This window comes from Chiloscyllium punctatum, chromosome 28 (assembly GCF_047496795.1).
Source record: "Chiloscyllium punctatum isolate Juve2018m chromosome 28, sChiPun1.3, whole genome shotgun sequence".
Lineage (NCBI taxonomy): Eukaryota > Metazoa > Chordata > Chondrichthyes > Orectolobiformes > Hemiscylliidae > Chiloscyllium > Chiloscyllium punctatum.
The window spans coordinates 33,637,856-33,660,156 of record NC_092766.1 but is presented as its reverse complement, the minus strand read 5'-3'; the positions used below and the strand labels follow the sequence as shown (position 1 = coordinate 33,660,156).

Sequence of the window (22,301 nt, the reverse complement as noted above, 5' to 3'; positions counted from 1 at the left end):
ATTTTACTAGATCTGATGGTCACCCATTCCCTTTCTGCCTGTGTAACCCTCACCTGCAGTGTGACTAACTCACTAAACGTGCTGTCCATAACATTCTCAGTATTGCAGATGCTCCACAGTGAGTCCACTCACAGCTCCAGCTCTGAAAAGCAGCTTCCCAGTAGCTGCAGATGGGAACCCTTGCTGCACAAATAGCCGTCAGGGACACTGGAAGCGGCCCTTATTTCCCACATTGTGGAAGAGGAGCACACCACGGGTCTGAGGGCTCCTGTCACAACGTCTCTCTACATTCATCTAGTTACTCCCATTAAAAGAATTTAAATGAGTGAGTAACCTTCCTTCACTTCAAACATGTCCATTAGAATAACAAAAAAAAATTTACTTAAGCTGATATGTCATACTTTAAAAACTTAAATACTCCACAGGTATCACTGACAAATTGGCTATTCCCATTGGGACTGTGAAGTTCTGAAAGGCCTGAAGTAAAACAGAGTTTCAGCTTCACCTTCTCCCTGTCTCACCTCACTATTTACAACCAACTCCAAAACACTCTCATTGAGCCAAGCAGCCCTCACAGTGCAGCCCTGTCATCTTCATTGTCTGCTCACACCTACACTGTACTGTTCCAATGCACCTCAATGGGAGCTCAGGACCAGCATTGCATCTTTCAATTCAGCCCTTTGTAACCCCAGAGTCAAAATGGACTTCAGCAGTTTCTGAATGAACAGACAGTTGTCAGAATCTGGAACATTCCACCTGAAATGGTGCTGGAATTTGAATCCACGAGAAATTTGCAGAGAATTGGAAGTAGGGAGTTTACAGATTAACATTATAAAGTGGATGATTGAGACTAAATCTGACAGTTCCTGCAAAAAGACGAGGTGTAATTTGGATAAATCTGTGCTCGCTCTCAGACCAATACCTCCTTCCACAGCTGCAGGACCAAGAATTGAACACATACCCCAAGGGTGATCCAACCACGGACTTGAACATCTTTCTGCTTTTGGCTTGACAAAAATCTTGAAGATATTTTCCCACAGACAGAACAGACAAACCTTTCTCGTTCCACAGTTAAATCCCAATGATATTCAGATCCCGATGACTCCGCTGACTGTAGAAACTTATTGAGATCCCTGTCTCAATTATTCTCAATTAATATCCTATAAAATAAATTCACAAAACAAAGCTCACAGTCAGTGCAAGATGAATAGTGAAGACAAACACTTCTCTCGGTATGTGTTTGATGTGCAAATGCTCCTCTTCAAATCACCCCGCCCCCCCACCCAGGAAGAGGACACGTGCATGCTCCTTGCTGTACCTTGCCCCAAATAAAGATGGTGGCTATAACCCAGGACCTCTCACTGCCTGAGGCCCAAGCCATCTTCCCCTTTGCTCCAAACGTGGGACCAAGAGTTTCTAATTCAGACGAACGACCTGCCCAGAGTGTAACTAAACCCTCCCAGTCTACACTGATACATTTCATCCGGTTTCTGCTGCCACTCTCCCCTTTCCGCCTCCTGCACACACCATGCGTCATCATGGGTCCAGTGACCCTTCCTCAGAACCGATGACAGCTGGAAAAATTAGAATCCCTTCAGGAAACAGGCCCTTTGGCCCAACAATTCCAGACCCACCCTCCGAAGTTTATCCCATCCAGACTCTCCATTTCCCTGAACTAATGCACATCCCTGAACACTACGGGAAACTTAGCTGGGCCAATTCACCTAACCTACAGATGTTTGGACTACAGGAGATAAGGGTTAAAGAGTAAATAATAGGTGGGGACAGAGCCCAAAGAGAGACAGGAACATTTGGAAAGATAAAGAAGTGGGAAGGTGGAAAGCTGTTAATGGAGGAGACAGGAACCTTCTAGAATCTCAGTGGTGGTGGTGGAAATGGTGGCTGATGATCTACATTGTGCCTGCAAAAAAGACCCTGAGCTTCCAGTTGCCTGCTCTTTAACACACAAGACTGTTCCCTGTCCAACATCTCTGTCTCATGCTTACTGCAGTGTTCCAGTGAAGCTTGATGCAAGCTGGAAGAACACTTCAGAACATACCAAATGGCTTCCTATTTCAAGGACTGCAATTTCCCCTCATGTGGTCAACAATGCCCTCCAGTGTATCTCCTCCACTTCCCACACCACTGCCCTTGAACCCCACCCCTCCAAATGCAACAAAGTTGGAATCCCACCATCCTCACCTTCCACCCAGATACAACACATCATCCTCTGCTATTTCCACCATCAGATCCAACCACCTGAGATATATTTCCCTCCCCACCCCTTTCAGCATTCCACAGAGATCATACCTTCTGTGACTTCCACGTTCGATCCACGGTCCCCACCAACCCACCCTCCACTCCAAGCACCTTCGATTGCTCTTGCAAGAGGTGGAAAATCTTTGCCCAAACCTTCCCTTTAACTCCATCCAAGGCACCACTGGATCCTCCCACATCCAGCAGAGATTTCCCTGCCCACCCAAACACCTCACCTATTGTGTCCCTTGCTCTCAGGACGCCAAATTGTGGAATATTTCAGGGAACATTTCTGGGACACATGCACCAACCAACCACACCGCCCTGTGGCCGACCACTTTGGCTACCCCTCACCCCCTCCGCCACCACGCTGCCAAGGACATGCAAGTCCTCCATCCCAAATCCGAGCCACCCGACACCTGGAGGAAGAACACCTCATCTTCCACCTTGGAAACTTTCAACCTCACAGCATCAAGGTTCCCTCATCTCCCACCCCCCAACTTATCTCAGATTCAACCCTCCAACTCGGCACTGGCCTCTTGAACAGTCCCACCTGCCCATCTTCCTTCCCAATTGTTCATTCCATCCTCTCACAACTACCCTCCATCTACAACTACCTATTGCCTCCCAAGCTCGCTTCCCCCAACCCCAAACACCCCTCCCTATTTATCTCTCAGCCGTATTCCACCACCCACATTTCTGATGAAGTGCTGACATAGCCAATACATCAATTCTCCTGCTCCTTGAATGCTGCCTGACCTGCTGTGCTTTTCCAGCATCACACTTTAACACAAGCTGGAAGAACAACACCTCATCTTCCACTCGGGGACCCTGCAACCCTCTGGCTTCAACATCAAATTCAATAATTTTAGGTCCTGAACTCTCCCATGCCCTAGTGTCTTTGCCCCCTACCCCACATACCAGGCCTTGTTATTACATAGCCTACCATTACACACTACCTATGGTTAGCCACTAACAGTCTCCATAAACAGCTATTCACCCTCCCCCCGTCCGATCGTTATTCACTCCTTTGTCCAACTGCTCCTATCTCTCTCTTTGGACTCTATCCCCCCCGATCATTTACTCCTTAACCCCTACCTTCTGCATAAAAACAGACTTTTTTTCTCAGTAATGTCAGTTCCTGAGGAAGCGTCACTGGATCAAAAACGCGAACTGATTTCTTTTCACAGATGCTGCCTGATCTGCTGAGCTTTTCCAGTACCTTCTGGTTGTTGTGTGTGATTTACAGCATCTGCAGTTCTTTTGGTTCTAATTTACCCGGAGTATCTAATTCAAGTCTAGCAGACGAAAACAGTGTTTATCAACCTTCCCGGTCCACACTAACTCCATCTCTCTCCCAGTATCTGCTGTCTCTCCCACTCCTTCACATTCAGTCCCCCCTCACAGTGACACTGCGCCTGCAAAGCTGATGGTCATGTGTTGGCCTGCTGGACCCACCCCTCATTCACTCCCATTGGCTGGAGCATCAGGCCAACTCTCCTATTGGTCTGAAGCTGTGTCAATCAGCCAGGCCCCATTGTGACCTGAGTGGTGGGATCCTCCCAGGTGCATCAGAGGCTGAGGGGTGACCTCATAGAGGTTTATAAAACCATGAGGGGCATGGGTAGGATAAATAGACAAGGTCATTTCCCTGGTTTGGGGGAGTCCAGAATGAGAAGGCATAGGTTTAAGATGAGAGGGGAAGAAATTAAAATGGATCCGAGGGGCAATTTCTTTTTCCCCATTGAGGTTGGTGCGTGTATCGAATCTTCTGTCGGAAAGTGGAGGATGTTGGTACAATTAAACCATTTGGCATTTGGATGGGTATATGAATAGGAAGGGTGTAGAGTGATATGTGCCAAGTGTTGGCAAATGGGTATAGATTAGTTTGGGATATCTGGTCAGCATGGACCAGTTTAACCAAAGAGTTTATTTTCATGCTGTCCATCTCTCCGGCTCTGCCCTGTGATGAGCTTCATATGACAGAGCACAGGGACTGGAGGCTATTCTGCCCATTGGGGCTATACTCTCCCCCTTTGGAGATGGTGCCAGTCAGTCCCAACTCACCTCCCATTTGGACATAGCCCTCCAAATCCTTCCTTAAAAATGTTAAATTTCAAATTTGTTTTGACAATAACTACTGAATCTGCATCCAGCTGTCGGTCAAACTGTTCCAGATGCTAAGAACTTACTGAGTAAAATAATCTTCACATTTTTCTTTGCATTATTTGCCAGTTACCTGAAAATAGTTACTAAAAATTGTGACGTTAAAAATTTCTCACTCTGTCTCTCTGTAAATGAAATACCCTGGAAACATATCAACTCCTGTTCGAAATCACTGCTTAACCTTCTCAGCTCCAAGGAGAATTGTCTGACCTTCTGCTAACTCTCCATAAAAGAGAAACCTATCTTAATTTTAATTTATTAGTGCCATAGAGATGTACAGCACAGAAACAGACCCTTCAGTCCAACTTGTCCATGTTGACCAGGTATCCTAAATTAATCTCGTCCCATAATCCAGCACTTGGCCCATAGCCTTCTAAACATTTCCCAATCACAAATCCAATGAGATGCCTTTTAAATGTTGTAACTGTACCGGCCTCCACACTTTCTCTGGCAGCTCATTCCATACACGTGCCACGTTCAGCTTGAAACTTTGCCCCTAATATCCCTTTTCAATCTTTTCCCTCACGCCTGTGTTTTCTAGTTTTGGACTCACCTAAACAGGAATAAGACCCTGGCTCTTTACCCTATCCTTGCCCCTAACAATTTTATCAACCTCTATGGTCACCTCTCAGCATCCGATTCTCCAGTGAAAACAGCCTCAGTCTATTCAGCCTCTCCCTATAGCTCAATCCCTCAACCCTGGCAACATCTTTGCATCTTTTCTGAATCCTTTCAAGTTTCACAATATCATTCCAATAGCGGGAAGACCAGGACTGAAAGCAGAATTCCAGAAGTGGCTGAATGAATGTCCTGTACAGCCGCAAAATGACGTCACAACTCCTGTACTCAATGCACTGACCAATAAAGGCAAGTACACCAAACACTTTCTTCACTACCCTGCTTATCTATCATTCCACTTTCAAGGAACTATGAACCTGCACTCCAAGATCTCTTTGTTCAGCAACACTCCCCAGGACCTTCCCATTAAGTGTAGAAGTCCTGCCCTGATTTGCTTTTCCAAAATGCAGAACCTCACATTTATCTAAATTAAACTGCATCTGCCACTCCTCAGCCCATTTGATCGGAGTCTCACTGCACCTCCAATTTTGGTGTCTATTGTAAACCTACTAACCATAGCTCCTATATTCACATAGAAATCATTTATATAAATAGCAAAAAGCAGTGGACCCAGTACCCAGCCTGACAGCATATTGCTCATCACAGGCTTCCAGTCCAAAAAGCACCCTCCACTATGACACTGGCTGCTCAACAAGGTTCGAGCTCACAGAATATAGGAAGAACTAACCATTTGGATACAGAACTGGCTCAAAGGCAGAAGACAGAGGGTGGTGATGGAGGGTTGCTTTTCAGACTGTAGACCTGTGACTAGTGGAGTGTTACAAGGCTCACTGCTGGATCCACTACCTTTCATCATTTATATCAATGACTTAGATGTGAACATCGGAGGTATCGTTAGTGAGATGAAACCAAAACTGGAGGTGTAGTGGACAGTGAAAAAGATTACCTCAGAGTAGAATGGGATCTTGATCAGATGGGCGAATGGGCTGAGGACTGGCATTTTGGGAAAGCAAATCTTAGCAGGACTTATACACTTTATGGTAAGGTCCTGAGGAGTGTTACTGAACAAAGAGTCCTTGGAGTGCAAGTAGATAGGATAGTGAAGGCGGCATTTGGTATGCTTTCCTTTGTCGGACAAAATATTGAGTACAGGAGTTGTGAGGTCATGTTGTGGCTGTACAGGACATTGGTTAGGCCACTTTTGGAATGTTGCGTACAAATCTGGTCACCCTCCTTTTGGAAGGATGTTGTAAAACTTGAAAGGGTTCAGAAAAGATTTACAAGAACGTTGCCAGTTGGAGGATTTGAGCTAGGCTGGGGGTTGAATAGAGGTTGAATAGATTGGGACTGTTTTCCCCGCAGTGTCGGAGGCTGAGAGGTGATCTTATCAATGTATATAAAAACCTGAGATGGATGGATAGGATAAATAGACAACGTCTTTTCCCTGGCGTGGGGGAATCCAGCACTAGAGGGCATAGGTTTATAGTACGAGGGGGAAGAATTTAAAGAGACTTGAGAGACAACGTTTTCACACAGAGGGTGGTACGTGTGTGGAATGAGCTGCCAGAGGAAGTGGTGGAGGCCATTGCAATTGCAACATTTAAAAGGCATCTTCATGTGTATATGAATAGGAAGGATATGGGCCGGGTGCTGACAGGTTGGACTAGATTGCATTGGGATATCTGATCAGCATGTACTGGTTGGACCGACGGGTCTCTGTTTCTGTGCTGTCCATCTATGACAGTTTGACCTTCCAGCCAATTCCGTATTCAAACAGCTAGTTCCGCCAGAATTCTATGGTATTGAACCTGCTAACCAGTGCGTTATGTGAAACTCTGTCTTTCTCAAGTCAAGTTACTGATTTCAATGCACAAAGCCATGCTGACTCTCCCTAATCATTTTTGCCTTTCCAATGACTTGTAAATCCTGTCCCAGAGAATCCCTTCCAACAACTTCTCTGCCACTGACTTCAGGCTCACCTGTTTATAGTTCCCTGGCTTTTCCTTACCACCTTTCTCAAATAATGGCGCCAGTTTTCCAGCACCTCACCTGTGGCGATCGATGATACAAATATCGCAGTGAGGGGCCCAGCAAAAGCTTGTCTAATTACCCACGAAGTTCTGGGATACACCTGATCAGATTCAAGGGATTTATCCACCTTTATACATTTTAAGTCATCCAATACCTCATCCTCTGTAACATGTACCCTTGCCAAGTTATCACTATTTATTTCTCCAACTTCTCTAACTTCCATATCCCCTTTCAGTAAAATCTGACATGAAATAATTACAGAATCTCTCCCACCTCCTGCTGTTCCATAGACAGTCTTGTTGATCTTTGAGGGTCGCTATTCTCTGCCTCGTTATTCTTTTGTCTTTAGTGTATTTGTAGATTCTCTTTGGATTCTCCTTAAACCTATTTCCCAAAGCTATCTCATGTCCCCTTTTTTGCCTCCTGGTTTTCCGCGAGTATACTCCTACTGCCCTTATAGTCCTCTCGGGACTCACTCAAACAGAGTGGTCTGTACCTGCCATATCCTTTCTTCATTTTCTTGACCAAAGCCTCAATTTCTCAGTTCATGCAGCATTCTCGACGCCTCCCAGCCTTGGCCTTAACGGGAACATACTATCTGCGTACTCTCATTGTCGCAGGCCTATGGAGGTAATGGCAGATGAGGACAGAGAAACAATCATTATCAGTAAAGAGGTAGTGTTGGGAAAGCTAACAACTCATCCTTATCTCTATAATTCCTCTCTAGCCTCAGAACTATCACTATCTCTGGTATCAAAAACATCTCAATCTATGCAACATCCTCCAATCTCTAATCTCCTCCAGTCTCAACACCCTCCCTATCTCTAATCTTGTCCACCCTCACAAATCGCTGTGATGTGCCTTTCTTTAATTCCAACCTTCAGGATAACCCATTTTTATTTCAGATTCCTGAATCCTGAGCTCCACAATGTCCCGCTTAACATCTGTCACATTTTTCTGCAATAAACATGAATCAATTCCGTATCATCTATTCTAATGTCACCTTCTCTGACCTGGTTTCTATTGTGGCTTGTCATATTCCTTTATTATACATCTGTGGTCTACATGACAGAAAAAGCTGTTGTGGTCCATCGGGTTTATGCTGTGAAGAAATCTCCCAGCTAACTATTTTAATCCCATTTTCCAGCACTGAGCCCATAGACCTGTCAGCCTTGACATTGCAAGTGTGTTCCGAAATATATCTGAAATGCCATCGGGATTTCTGTCTCTCACTCACTTCCAGACAGTGAGGTTTAGTGCAACTGTTGCTCTATGATGACATCACCCACAGGAACACAAAGCAGCTGGGTCTGTGCAAACCAGAGATCGCCCACACATTGGGAAGGATGGCAGGGTCACAGAGAGGGGGCACAGGAGATTTACTAGGATGGTTCAAGGAATGAGGGATTTAAGTTGCAGAATTTGTCGGGCTTTTTTAACATTAATTACTCATGTGACATGTGTGTTGCTAATACACATCAAGAATAACCATCCACAATTAATGGACTCTCCTTTTCAACCTATCCCCTTGCCTGTGCTTTGGTAATATTCAGGTTAACCACCACCAACATCTCTCTCTCATGAGAGAGTCGTCCTATGGTCTGGGAGGACAATGCTGACTTGATCTTTCACACAGAGGTGCCACTGTGCCTCGGGGGTTGGGAGAGAGAATACTGAAGGTGGTGGATGGGAAACCACTCAGGTACAGTGCTTTACCCTGGAGGATGTTCACTTTCTTTAATATTGTTGGAGGGGGGGGTGCACTGATGCAGGCAAGTGGAGTATGTTCCAACACAATCCTGATGTGTACCATATAGAGAGCAAACAGACATTGGGGAATCAGCGGTTTGGAAAAACTGAGAGTATTCTCCTTGTAGCAAAGGAAATTATGGGGAGCTGTGACAGAGCGGTTTACAAAAGTTACACATGATAATAATAAACCTTACACCCGTCAGCTCATTATACAAGGATTACAGGACACATGTTGAAGATTTGGGAAGATCTATTGATAGGATGGTTTGATTCAAAGGAGAACTTTTATGCAGCAAATGGTATTGATCTGGAACACAATACTCTCACACAATATGAATATCCACGTCCTGAAGTATTGAGTAATTCTGTCAGAGTTTGGCGTTACAATGACTGAGATTCCCATCTGAATGTACACCTGTAATACAAGTTTATAAAATCCGTCACTGTCAGTTCAAGTTTGAAACTTATACAATCCCCCCCTCCTGGCCCAGGATGATTAGATTACTTACAGTGTGGAAACAGTCCCTTCGGCCCAACATGTCCACACCGACGCGCAACCCACCTATTCCCCTACATTTACCCCTTACCTAACACTATGGGCAATTTAGCATGGCCAATTCAACTGACCTGCACATCTTTGGACTGTGGGAGGAAACCCACGCAGACACGGGGAGAATGTGCAAACTCCACACAGTCAGTCGCCTGAGGCGGGAATTGTACCTGAGTCTCTGGTGCTCTGAGGCAGCAGTGCTAACCACTGTGCCACCGTGCCGTCCTGACTGTACACATTACCCCTGGTGGAGGTCAGCAGGCAATTCAGGGGCAAATCTATGTGGGTTTCTATGAGTTTCCACCTTGGGACTTCATGTGACTGAACATGAGACAGAATGATCCAAGATTCAGTCAGATCTCGAGAGCAGGATTTGCTTCCTTTTCTTTCCTTCCATTCTGCCGCTGTGCCTCCTCAATAAGACATGGGGTGTGAAAGGCTCATGCAGCTCGATGGACAAGTTATCTCCATTCTGACCAATGGGCAACAAGTTCCTCCCAGTCATTAAACAGAGTATCCCTGAAAAGATAGCATCTGAGCATGATTCCCACTGTCCAGTGCTCCCAGTAAATGTTTCGAATAATGAGGAGGGAAATCTCCTAGAAAAGGCATAACAGGAATGTTCCAAGAGGATTATAAACAGTTTACAGAGAGATATTCACAGGAAACCTGGGCAACAAGTTGGCAAATGGAGTATAACTTGGGATAAACTGTAGAAAGCTGCACCAGAAAGGGATGGGTGGGGGGGAATGAGCAGGAAACACAAAGCTAGCACACAGTTACAACAGGGAATCAGGAAAGGGAATGGAATGCTGTCCCTTATTTCAAGGAGTTTGCAATATAAGAGTTTGGAGTATATACCTTAGGGAAACTAAACAAATCGCGAGTGAGACCACAACTGGCGTAACGTGAACAGATTTGGCCGCTTTAGTTAACGAAATAGAGTAGTTTATCGGAGGCATTTCAGAGAAGATCCTTTGGGATGATCCCCGTTTTGAAGGGATCATCCTGTAAGCAAAGGCTGAATAAGTTGGGAATCTACTCACTGGACTTTGGAAGAATGAGAGGACATCTCTTTGAAACATACAGGATTCTGACAAGGTTTGACAGGGTAAATATGGAGAGGATGTGCCCCATTATGGGCGAGTCTTAAACCAGATTCTGGGTCAGTCGCGGAATCAAGGATTTCGTTTCAGATTTCTCAAGTTAAAGGCAACACTGACACAGATTAGGGCTTCAGTAACAATAGAGCTGGGGTGAGAAGGAGACAAGCAACATTTTAGAGTTTGGAATTCCTGGTGTTTGTGATTGTGTAGATGTCTGATCAGGAGGTCACCTTGGGGTCAGATATGAGAGCAATATTGTGAAGAATGTAGTTCTGCCTCAGACACTTCCCAGTGAGAGGGAGGGACACAGCAGTAAGGGAAATGAATTTGGAATAGCAACTGAAGGCAATGGGTTTAACAATTGCAGTGTTTCTTTGGAGTGAATTGTAGCTCATCGAAGCATGGTAAGCAGTTTGATAACTGAGTAATCGTGGAATAATGGAGAGGGATGATGGGGAGGGAGAGCTGGACATTGTCAGTGTACATGTGAAGCCTAACACAGTGCTTTTGGGTGATGTTACCTCCTGGCAGTACGTAGGTGAGGAACAGGACAGACCAAGGATAGACGCTGGAGGGACACCAAATACATTGAATTCAGAAAGGAAAGGGAGAGTGGAGACGGAGCAGGATTTTCCAATGATGGTGAGGTCAAATATTAGTTTTTAGCAGAATGGGAGAGAAGGACACAACCAGAAAAGACAGACAGATCATGGAACAATATCTGTGAATGGCAAGGGGGGGCAGGGGGGGCGGGGAGTGCGGTGACAAGCAGGAGGATGAGAGAGAGAGATTTGGAATGTCCATGATTTAGCTACACTAGGTTAAATGGTCAAGATGACCTCTAATAAGGCTTGACAAGGGACTCTAGGAAATGCAAGTTTAGGACTAAAATGAGAGCAATCTTGAGAAGCAGTTTGGCTCGGTGGGCGAGTGGAGAGGGAGGAAAGAAACAGAGGCAGCTGATCGGATTATCTCAATGTTATTAACAGAGAAACTCCATGTGCTCCTCACTCTTGTTGCTGGAGGGGAGGATGGAGGAGACAGGATAATGGATATTGTTTTCGAAATAAAAAAAAACAAAACCTGTGATAGTGATTCTAAAACTAAGTGAACAAACCTGTTGTATTTATCATTTATCAAGAATATTAAAATATACAACTGAAGTTCAGGTTTGAATCCCAAATTGGGAGAGGGTGGCTCTGAAATCAAGAAAAGGATAACTGGAATGAAGAATCTACTGTTTGGCATGGAAACATTGGGGATGTTTTTTCTGTCATTGACAATGTCCTTGAGGGAAAGAAACCCGACAGTGGCCCATCAAATCACTCATTGTATTAATCACTGCACAGTCTCAACAAAGGATGGCACAGTGGCTAGCACTGCTGCCTCATAGTGCCAGAGACCCGGGTTCAATTCCTGCCTCAGGCGACTAACTGTGTGGAGTTTGCACATTCTCCCAGTGTCTGCGTGGGTTTCCTCCGGGTGCTCCGGTTTCCTCCCACAGTCCAAAAATGTGCAGGTTAGGTGAATTGGCCATGCTAACTTGCCCGTAGGGTTAGGTGAAGGGGTAAATGTAGGCGAATGGGTCTGGCTGGGTTGCGCTTCGGCGGGTCGGTGTGGACTTGTTGGGCCGAAGGGCCTGTTTCCACACAGTAAGCAATCTAATCTAAAAGGAATGAAACTGGAAAGACCACATTACATCTACCAATGCACTAGCAAATACAAACACAAAATCAGCCCTCTTGACCCTACAACTTCCGCCTCACTGTGGGCCAACAAGAGCAGTAGAACTGTACTCCAGCCCAATCTGAAATCTCATGGCCTGATATTCCCCCACACAACCATTAACATCAAGCCAGGGGAATCAACCCTGGTTCAATAGTGAATGCAGGAGGGCATGCCAGCAGTCCCAGGCATACCTAAAAATGAGGTGCCAACCTGGTGCAGCTACCAAACCTGCATGCTAAACAGCACAAGCAACACCAGATAGAACTAAGTGATCCCATAAACAATGGATTAGTCCTGCCACACCTAGTCAGGAATGATGATGGACAATTACAGCATCACAGATATCCTCACCTTTACTGATGGAGGGGTCTCACACATCCATGCAGCAGATAAGAGGACAGCATTTGCAGCGATTTTCAGCCAGCAGTGCCAAGTGGATGAGCCTTCTCCATTGGTCCCTGACATCACAGATATGAATCGACTTGGTTTAAAACTCATTTCAAATCAGATCAAGAAATGGATAAGTAATGTAAAGGCTAGGGGACCTGCCAATATTCTGGCAATAGTACTGATGGCTGCGCTTCAGAACTTGCTGCCCACGAAGGCAAGTACTACTCCAGCACTAGCACCTACTGACTTTGTGGAACATTGCTCAGGGATGTTCCAACACAAAAACACAGGGCAGACCCAACTCAGCCAATTCCCCTCCATCAGTCCACACTTGCTCAGCAGTGAAGTGATGGAAGGTGTCATCAACAGTGCTGTCAAGCAACTTCTCAGCAATAACCTGCTCAGCGATGCCCAGTTTGGGTTCTGCCAGGGCCACTCAGTTCCTGAGCTTGTTAAAGACTTGATTCACAAACTGACAAACAGCTGAATGAGGTGAGGATGACAGGCCAGACCCCCTCCAAGACCACTATTTCGACTTCAGTGATATCACCTGACCTCACCACAGTCTCAGCTCATTTGCTGAAACTCTCATTCATTCCTTTTGTTGACTCTAGATTTCATTGTCTAAACCCACTCCTGGCCAGCATCCCACATTCACCCTCCCGATAATCTCAAGAATATTGAAAACTCTACTGCCAAAGTGCTCACTTGTACGAAAACTTGCTGATCAATCAAAAGACTCCATTTATAAGCAACAACAATTTACTTTCGCACCTTTGAATTAATTCCTGGCTGTAATCATTCCTATCTCCCTGCATCACACCCCCTTTCATATCTCAATAACTCATTTTAGTTCAGACTCTGAATGATGTGTTTACTTTTGAGTTCACCTGTGTGACTGTTTCTATAGACTCCAAGGGAACATGGACTAGAATCCCCACTCTAACCCTCTAAGATCTACTTTCTTCCTTTAAGGCATTCTTGAAAAGCTGCTTATTTGGCAATGGTTGTGGTCAATGGACACAATATTCTCCATCTGTAGCCTTATGTCAAAAGTTCTCAATAATATTTTTGTGAAATTAAAACCATGATGATTTGTCCAGATATCTTCTACTCTTCAATATCACAGTGAATAATCTGTAATGTCTCTTACCCAACCACCTTCACCATACAAACTGCAGCAGTACAAGGCAGTCAAACATCACCCTCTCCACAGGCAACAAGGCTTTGGCATTGATCATTGGTTTCTGTGGAAGGAGAAATACACAGTTGATGTTTCAGGGAGTGCAATATGAATTACAGGGAATGAAAATGGTGCAGAATTTGACTGTTAGAAATTGAAGGAAAATGCACTCGCTTAATGGAAAAAAGAATTCTTGACTGTCAAAGATATTGTGGAAAAAATAATCTGATAATGGAACAGCATATGGTCAGGAGCCGGGCAGCAGTGGACAATTCATTTACATTCCTGAAGAAGGGCTTATGCCCAAAACGTCGATTCTCCTGCTCCTCGGATGCTGCCTGGCCTGCTGTGTTTTTCCAGCTCTACATTTTTCAATTCATTTACAAAACAACTGTGAAAGTAATTGTAAAATACTACGCAGACCAAAAATACACCCAAGAGAGACTGAGGAAGCTAGGTAATGAACAAGTGGACATCAGAGAACCCAGATGTGAACCACAGCAGAGTTCACTTTTATGATCTCACAGTCAAAGATGTCCAGCACAGAAACAGACTTCTTCGGTCCAACCTATGGCAACCAGATATCCCTACCTAATCTATCTAAATTAAATCCTCTCTGCCACTCCTCAGCCCATTGGCCCATCTGATCAATATCCCACTGTACTCTGAGATAACCTTCTTCATTGTCCACAACACCTCCAATTTTGGTGTCACCTGCAAACTTACTAACTATACGGCCTCTATTCACATCTAAATAATTTCGATGAATGACGAAACAAATCCAGAAAAAAGTCCATTTCTCTGGGTTTGAATGTGCTCTGTGTAAATCCTGCCCTATGACTCTTTTTACCAGGGAAGGCTGCACATACATCCCTCTGATCTTTGCCCCCGAAAAAGCTGGCGGCCGCGCACGTGTCCAGTGAATCATTGCCCCGAATAAAGATGGCGGCGCTCACTCGGGCCGATTACTCAACGAGGCATATTCCCGTTTGCTGCAAAAACGGAACTGCACGTTTCAAATTTGTATTTTCGGATGTGTACCAAATGATTGTAAAAGCTCTCAGACCATACCAACACCATTTCCCTCCCACTAACGGCTGTTTATTTCTTTCCTTACCGACAGCTCTCCGCACATCCATCCCCAACATCCGCGCCGACCGCGAGGATGATCACGTGGTATAGTCAAGTCCCGCCCCTCATTCACTGATTGACCTGAGGACCATCTGCCCCACCAGGTCCTCCAGCTCTACCCCTGCCTTTCCATTGGTCCACCACTGACATCATTAACCCGGGGTAAAAACAATGACTGCAGATGCTGGAAATCAGATTCTGGATTAGTGGTGCTGGAAGAGCACAGCAGTTCAGGCAGCATCCAAGGCGCTTCAAAATCGACGTTTCGGGCAAAAGCCCGAATAAAGGCAGTGAGCCTGAAGCGTGGAGAGATAAGCTAGAGGAGGGTGGGGAGAAAGTAGCATAGAGCACAATGGGTGAGTAGAGGAGGGGAAGAAGGTGATCGGTCAGGGAGGAGAGGGTGGAGTGGACAGGTGGAACAGGATATAGGCAGGTAGGACAAGTCATGGGGACAGTGCTGAGCTGGAAGTTTGGAACGAGGGTGAGGTGGGGGAAGGGGAAATGAGGAAACTGTTGAAGTCCACATTGATGCCCTGGGGTTGAAGCGTTCCGAGGCGTTCTTCCTCCAGGTGTCTGATGGTGAGGGAGCGGGGTTGAAGGAGGCCCAGGACCTCCATGTCCTCGGCAGAGTGGTAGGGGGAGTTGAAATGTTGGGCCACGGCGCGGTGTGGTTGATTGGTGCGGGTGTCTCGGAGATATTCCCTAAAGTGCTTTGCTAGGAGGTGCCCAGTCTCTCCAATGTAGATGAGACCACATCGGGAGCAACGGATACAATAAATGATATTGGTGGATGTGCAAGTAAAACTTTGGATGTGGAAGGCTCCTTTAGGGCCTTGGATAGAGGTAGGGGAGGTGGTGTGGGTGCAGGTTTTACAGTTCCTGCGGTGGCAGGGGAAAGTGCCAGGATGGGAGGGTGGGTTGTAGGGGGGGCATGGACCTGACCAGGTAGTCACGGAGGGAACGGTCTTTGCAGAAGGCGGGAAGAGGTGGGGAGGGAAATATATCCCTGGTGGTGGGGTGTGTTTGGAGGTGGCGGAAATGTCGGTGGATGATTTGGTTTATGCAAAGGTTGGTCGGATGGAAGGTGAGCACCAGGGGCATTCTGTCATTGTTATGGTTGGAGGGGTGGGGTCTGAGGGTGGAGGTGCGGGATGTGGATGAGATGCATTGGAGGGCATCTTTAATCACGTGGGAAGGGAAATTACGGTCTCTAAAGAAGGAGGCCATCTGGTGTGTTCTGTGGTGGAACCGGTCCTCCTGGGATCAGATATGGTGGAGGCGGAGGAATTAGGAATATGGGATGGCATTTTTGCAAGAGGTAGGGTGGGAAGAAGTATAATCCAGGTAGCTGTGGGAGTTGGTGAGTTTGTAAAAAATGTCAGTGTCAAGTCGGTAGTCATTAATGGAGATGGAGAGGTCCAGGAAGGGGAGGGAGGTGTCAGAGGTGGTCCAGGTAAATTTAAGGTCAGGGTGGAATGTGTTGGTGAAGTTGATGAATTGCTCAACCCGGGCCCGATTGTTGGCTAGAGCATGCTCACTGCTTCATGACTTTTGTTGCTGTTTATCAGTTAAAAGAGTGAGGGACAAAGTTAAAAATCACACAACCACCTGATGAAGAAGCAGCAAAGCTCGTACTTTCAAATGAACCCATTAGACTATAACATGGTGTTCTGTGAATTTGAATTTTGTCCATCCTAATCCAACACCAGCACCTCTAAGGTAAAAACAATGACTGCAGATGCTGGAAACTAGATTCTGGATTAGTGGTGATGTAAGAGCACAGCAGTTCAGGCAGCATCCGAGGAGCAGTAAAATCGACGTTTCAGGCAAAAGCCCTTCATTAGGAATAAAGGCAGAGACCCTGAAGCGTGGAGAGATAAGCTCGAGGAGGGTGGGGGTGGGGAGAAAGTAGCATAGAGTACAATAGTTGAGTGGGGGAGGGGATGAAGGTGATGGGTCGGGGGGAGGGTGGAGTGGATAGGTGGAAAAGAAGATAGGCAAGTAGGACAAGTCAAGGGGACACTGCTGAGCTGGAAGTTTGTAAATAGGGTGAGGTGTGGGAAGGGGAAATGAGGAAACTGTTGAAGTCCACATTTCAACCCCAGGGCAACAATGTGGACTTCAACAGTTTCCTCATTTCCCCTTCCCACACCTCACCCTAGTTCCAAAATTCCGGCTCAGCACTGTCCCCTTGACTTGTCCTACCTGCCTATCTTCTTTTCCTCCTATCCACTCCACCCTCCTCCCTGAACTATCACCTTCATACCCTTCCCCACTCACCTATTGTACTCTATGCTACTTGCTCCCCACCCTCTTCTAGCTTATCTCTCCACACTTCAGGCTCTCTGCCTTTATTCCTGATGGAGGGCTTTTGCCCGAAACGTCGATTTTACTGCTCCTCAGATGCTGCCTGAAATACTGTGCTCTTCTAGCACCACTAATCCAGAACCAGCACTTCCAAGTCGAGTGAGGGAGGAATGCGTAACATAAGAACTAGGAACAGGAGAAGGCCGTCCTGCCCTTTGAGCCTGCTCTGCCATTCAATGTGACCATGGCTGATCATTCTGTGGATGCAGAACCATTTACTCACGTTCTCACCGTATCCCTTAATTAATTATTTCTTTTTTAAAAAACCTACCTTAGCTTTATAAATGTTTACTGAACTAGCATCAACTACTTCCCTGGGCAATGAATTCCGTAGAGGTCAAGAAGTTCCTTCTCAATTCAGTCTTAAATTTGCTGCCTCTAATCTTGAGATGATCCCTCTTGTGCTAGCTTCACCTGCCAGTGGCAACATCCTCTCTACTTCTATTTTATCCATTCCATTCATTATTTTATATTTTTCCATTCTTCTGAATTCCAATGAATATATTACCAATCTACTGTTAAGCCAAACCCCTCAACTCCGGAAACAACCTAATTAACCTCCTCCTTATCGATGGGGCGGGGCAAATATAATGCGATTCAGCAAGAATTAGGATGCATAGAATGGGGTCGCAAAATGCAGGGGATACAGACTATTGAAATCTGGAGCTGGTTTAATGAACAGATATTACATGTCCTTGACAGGTATGTCCCTGTCAGGCAGGAATGAAGTGATAAGGTAAGGGAACCATGGTTTACTGTGGAAATTGCATCTCTTGTTCAGAAGAAGAAGGAGGCTTATGTGTTGATGAGGCAAGATGGAACAGATGAGGCAATGGAGAGTTACATATCAGATAGGAAGGATTTAAAGAGAGAGTTAAGAGCAAAGAGAGGACACAAGCAGTCTTTAGTGAATAGAATAAAGGAGAACCCTAAAGCTTTCTATAGGTATGTGAGAAACAAAAGCGTAGGGTAGGAATATGGCCAGTCAAAGACAGAAGTGGGAAGTTCAGTGTGGACCCTGTGGAGACCGGTGAGGTGCTAAATGAACATTTCTCATCAGTTTTCACTCAGGAAAAGGAGAATATTGTAGAGGAGAAGAGGTACAACATATTAGACTAGAAAGGATCGAGGTTAGTTACGATCAGGTGTTATCAATTCCAGAAAGTAGACAAGTCCCCTGGGCTGGATGGGATTTATCTGAGGATTCTCTGGGAAGCGAGGGAGGAGATAACAGAGACTTTGGCTTTGGTATTTGAGTCATCATTCTCTACAGGTTTGGTACTAGAGGACTGAAGGATTGCAAATGTTGTTCCCTTGATCAAGAAGGGCAATGGAGATGATCCAGGTAATTATAGACCAGTGAGCCTTACTTCTGTTGTAGGAAAGGTTTTGGAAAGGATTATAAGAGAAAAGATTTATAATCAACGAGCAAACAACAATTTGATTTCAGATAGTCAACATGGTTTCGTCAAGGGCAGGTCATGTCTCACAAACCTCTGAGTTTTTTGAGAAGGTGACCAAGCATGTAGATGAGGGTAGGGCAGTTGACATGATATACATGGACTTCAGTAAAGCCTTTGATAGGGTTCCACATGGTAGGCTGTTGGAGAAAATGCAGAGACATGAAATGGAGAGTAATTTAGCAGTTTGGATTCGAAACTGGCTTTCTGAAAGAAGGCAGCGAGTGGTGGCTGATGGAAAATATTCAGCCTGGACTCAGGTTAGTAGTGGTGTGCCACAAGGATCTGTTTTGGCACCACTGCTGTTTGTTATTTTTATAAATGACGTAGATGCAGGCATGGGTGGCTGGATCAGTAAACTTGCAAACGACACTAAATTCCGTGGAGTGGACAGTATGGAAGAATGTTACAGATTGCAGGGGGACTTGGATAAACTGCAGAATTATGCTGAGAGGTGACAAATGGAGTTAAATGCAGCTAAATGTGAGGTGATACCGTTGAGAAGAATAACAGGAAGGCAGAGTACTGGGTTAATGGAAAGATTCTTGGTAGGTGGATGTGCAGAGGGATGGTGGAGTCCATGAACATAGATGCCTGAAAGTTGCCACCCAGGTGGATAGTACTGTTAAGGCAGTATACGGTGTGTTAGGTTTCATTCATAGAGGGATTGTGTTCTGGAGCTGCAATATCATGCTGCAACTGAACAAAATGCTGGTGCGGCCATACTTGGAATATTGTGTGCAGTTCTAGTGCCCATAATACGGGAAGGATGTGAAAGCATTTGAAAAAGTGCAGAGGAGATTTACCAGGATGTTGCCTGGTCTGGATGGAAGGTCTTATGAGGAAAGGTTGAGCGACTTGAACCTGTTCTCATTGGCAAGAAGTGACTAAGAGGGGATTTGATAGAGACATACAAGATGATCAGAGGATTAGATAGGGTATACAGTGAAAGTCTTTTTCCTAGGATGATGACGCTAGCATGTATGTACAACTACAAATTGAGGGGTGATAGATTTAAACACGTCAGAGGCAGGGTCTTTACTCAGAGAGTGGTTAGGGTATGGAATGCACTACCTGCTAATGTGGCTAACTCAGCCACATGAGGGAAATTTAAACAATCCTTTACTTAAGCACATGGGTGATTTTGGGATAGTGTAGGGGGACGAGCTGAGAATGATTCACAGGTCGGCGCAACATCAAGGACCGAAGGGCCTGTTCTGCCCTGTATTGTTCTATGACTATCATGCTACAAGAGATTTCTGCTGTCTTAAACAGAGTGATGGATCTTGTATTGTGGCCTTACAAAATGTCAGCGATCTCTGCCAACAATGTACGAGGTATAGTCAGTTCAATAATATGATGCTGCAACAGGAGCGGAATAGGTAACTCCATACAAAACCCTACACCTTCTTACCTATTTTCACCTCCAAAACTGAGGAAATTCTACAAAAGCACCTCCATATCCCACCACAACACTTTGCCCCACAATCGTGGTATCTGACTGTGCACAAGGAGGAGTGCAACAGTATGTATTGGGACCCAATGGGGCCCTGAAACACTTGGTAAAGACTGAAATCTTCTGAGCATTGAGAGCCCCACCACATTGTATTTATTTTCTATATTTTTTTCCTCTGTTCCTGACTTCCCTTGTTTTTCCTAATGAACCTGTTCAAAGTAGTTATTACACACACCTGCACTAGCTGTGAATTGAACTCAAGCCTCTCGATCCAAGATTCGGGATATTTTCACTGCATCACAAGACATCGACTCTAACTTCCCTTGTCCCTTATTGTTTCTTGTGCTGAGCCTGCTGAGTCACGCCTGAATCAACTCTGCAATTGGGAGGAAGGGGCGGAACTGATGACCGAGCAGCGGCCGGTCCTCCAACCAAAAGTGAGTGAGGATCGGGGCCAAAGCATTCTCGCAGAGTAAACGCTTGAAAATTGGTCAGAAAGCAAACTGTTTTGCAGGATTGATAATTCTCATTAACATAGTGGAGCATTAAACCTCTCTCAAAAATCTATGTGAAATTTTAACAAATAGTGCTACATATTTGCACATTTCGAGTAAGAAACCTCTTTTCAAATCCCAGAACAATTGTTAATTTACATACCTGGCCGGTATGGTTAAATTGAGGCGACCAGTCTATTTACATGCTAGATAGCGCCATGACTATAACTCGACAGAGCAATTATTAATGACTAATATTTCCCCCATGATTCTGTGCAGGTATGAATATTCTCTGTAAACTCATTGATAACTTCAGACGCACGCGTAGTTTGCTTTCTATGTGGAGCATGCGCAGTGTCACATTGACCAGGACAGAGAAACATGGAGCTGCTTTCTCCGGCAGCGGCTGCGATCGGCTTCAAAGAGCGGCGCTCAGAGCCGGTGTGAGGGAGCCTTGCTGGGAGAAAGGAGCGGAGAGAATTCACAAGTCCCAAGTAAAGGTAAAAAGACCCTTCAGGTCCGGGTCAGGAGGTGGCGGTCTCTGATCAGGGAAGAGGCCCATGATCACGGCCGCCATTTGTTTGAGGGAAGAGGGAGCGCGGGCCTGAGGGCCGCCATCTTAAGAAGGTCAAGGTGCAGGAGGGCGGGGCTCTCGGGGTCTGTGGAACAATCAGAGGAAAGAGAAGATCCATTGTTATTGATTAATTCCACGAAGAGAATGTAAGGACTGCAGATGCTGGAGAACAGAGCTGCAAATTTGTTGCTGGAAAAGTGCAGCAGGTCAGGCAGCATCCAAGGTTCAGGATTCCTGAAGAAGGGCTTATGCCCGAAACGTCGATTCTCCTGTTCCTTGGATGCTGCCTGACCTGCTGCGCTTTTCCAGCAATTAATTCCACGAACACAGCTTCACTGGGCGATCCTGCAGGAATATCCTCTCTCAGTCCTGCTGTGATGTTTCACCCAATCAGAACCAGCAGCTCTCCTCCTCTCTCAGCTCCCCTTCTGTCCTTCCTGCAGCATCTGTCCCCTGGAACATTGAGCTGCCTGTCCTGTCCCTCCCTAAATGTGTTTCTGTAATACCTGTGATATCCCAGTCCCATCTTAGATTATTTCACTAAAGACAGGAATGCACTCGATGGATATTTCTTAACATCAGCAATTATTTAATACTCACTTATGGGTTTTAAATCTAATCTTTTTTTGAAACATTTCATTCACATCCCAACATTTGAAATGGTGGGATTTAAACCTGTGTCCAGAGAACATTTGCTGAGTTTCTGGATTAATTGTCTCACAATAATGCCATTAGGCCGTCATTCCGCCTGCTCACAGGTTGCGCATTCCACTGCAATATGAATCAAAACCCTTTATTCCTGCACAATTGTTTGATCCTGCACTCTGGTGATATGACTCAGTATCTCTCCATGTGGTATCCCTCACTGTGTGGGTCTAATTGCTGCTTCTGTCAGCGCCTCTCACTTTTGCAGCTACTCCAGATCCTGAGCCAACAGAATTCTCCACTCCAGAGAGATGAGGCAGTACAGGCCAGGATTGGAGACTGGGATTTTCCAGATCTCTGTGGGGCTCAATGCCATTCTACATGTGTAACCCTCACAGCATCAGTCTAATTTCCTATTCTGCCTATTTTTCTG

The 22,301-nt window shown here is 45.5% G+C and overlaps 1 long non-coding RNA gene across 1 annotated transcript; it reads right to left on the bottom strand.

Annotated features, from left to right (window-relative positions):
* Positions 1-1,003: 1,003 nt before the first annotated feature.
* On the bottom strand, positions 1,004-20,491 carry LOC140454061 (uncharacterized). Its single transcript, XR_011952575.1, has 4 exons — positions 20,391-20,491; positions 13,712-13,805; positions 7,529-7,654; positions 1,004-1,160 (listed from the first exon to the last, which is right to left on the bottom strand). It is a non-coding gene; the product is annotated as an uncharacterized lncRNA (long non-coding RNA).
* Positions 20,492-22,301: the final 1,810 nt, after the last annotated feature.